This window comes from Tenrec ecaudatus, chromosome 17 (assembly GCF_050624435.1).
Source record: "Tenrec ecaudatus isolate mTenEca1 chromosome 17, mTenEca1.hap1, whole genome shotgun sequence".
NCBI classification, from domain to species: Eukaryota; Metazoa; Chordata; class Mammalia; order Afrosoricida; family Tenrecidae; genus Tenrec; species Tenrec ecaudatus.
Window position 1 is genome coordinate 26,063,414 of NC_134546.1, and position 1,555 is coordinate 26,064,968.

Sequence of the window (1,555 nt, forward strand, 5' to 3'; positions counted from 1 at the left end):
AATCAGAGTCAACCTGATGACACAAAACAACAGCAATAATCACCCTTAATATAGAGAAGAAATTGTGTAGAAACTTATTATTGATTATTAACAGCAAAGTTCTGCACGTTTGGCTTAGAAAGATATGGCTCCTCATTATAGAAGACCAATATAAAGATGGAAAAAATAATAAGGATATGTATTGACCAAATTGCACATCTGTAATTTATCATAGTTTTAAACTGCTTTGAATTCAATTGCAATAATGTTATAAATATTGCTGGTCAATAAAGTATCATAATTTTGCCTGTAATTAATATCACTTTATTCACCAGAGGATTTTTCAGTCTCCTGAGAATTATGTACATTGAATAAATCCTTGCCTTTTGATTTATTTTAATTTCATTATCATTTTGTGGCATAGTTTTTTATTTATTTATAAGCAACAGTTGAATGTAACCTTAATATCTAAGAGACAGGAAAAAGCTTAGAGATCATCTATACAAACATATTTACCAATGAGATGGTAGTTCTTCATTGGGGATTATCTGTTTGTACTTACGTACATTAGTGATGAAATAGATTGCTTCATGACTATATAATATGTTTTTTAGGTAATCTACCATTTCAAATACTTAAAATGTATTATCTTTAGGTTTCATTAAACTTTGTCCTGTTCTCCAAAGCTTCAAAGATGGTCTATTTCATCTTGGCTACAAATATATAAATGACAAATCTTTACCATCAGTTCAGCAAACAGTTGGGGAATAGCTAACATAAAAAAGGATAATATATTGTGCTCACTTCGGCAGCACATATACTAAAATTGGAACGATACAGAGAAGATTAGCATGGCCCCTGCGCAAGGATGACACGCAAAAAAAGATAATATAATTCATATGTTTATTCATTCAAGTCTTTATTTCAGAGAGCTACACACCAAACAGTTAAAAACATGGGTATTATCAGTATCACAACCCAAGTGAGATATTGACACAATGTAGTGTAAAAAGCTGATGGTGCCCGGCTATCAAAGATATAGCATCTGGGGTCTTAAAGTCTTGTAGCAAAACAAGCGGCCATCTAGCTCAGAAGCAACAAAGCCCACATGGAAGAAGCACATCAGCCTGTATGATCATGAGGTGTTGATGGGATCAGGTATCAGGCATCTAAGACCCAGAATAAAACCATATCCAAGGTGAATTGGGGGAGGGGAGGCATGGAGCCCCAATGCCCATCTGTAGACAATTAGATGTCTCCTCATAGAGAGGTCACAGGGAAGAGATGAACTGATCAGGGTGCAGTACAGCACTGATGAAAAACACAACTTTCTCTAGTTCTTTGGTGCTTCCTTTCCCCCACTATCATAACCTCCATTCTAATTTACAAATCAGAGTAGCCAGAGCATGCACACTGCTATAAATAAGAGCCTGCAGCACAGGGAATCCATGATAAATAAGCTCTTCAGGGCCAAGAAGGAGAGTAGAGATACCAGGAAGATTAGGGGAGGATGGGGGAAGAAAAGGGGAATTGATCACAAGGCTCAACTAGAACCCCCTCCCAGGGGGACAAATAA

At 36.3% G+C, this 1,555-nt stretch overlaps 1 non-coding gene across 1 annotated transcript; it reads left to right on the forward strand.

Moving 5' to 3' along the window:
• The first annotated feature begins 775 nt into the window (after window positions 1–775).
• LOC142431127 (U6 spliceosomal RNA) lies at window positions 776–884 on the forward strand. The gene has a single exon (XR_012780694.1). It is a non-coding gene; the product is annotated as a U6 spliceosomal RNA (small nuclear RNA).
• Window positions 885–1,555: the final 671 nt, after the last annotated feature.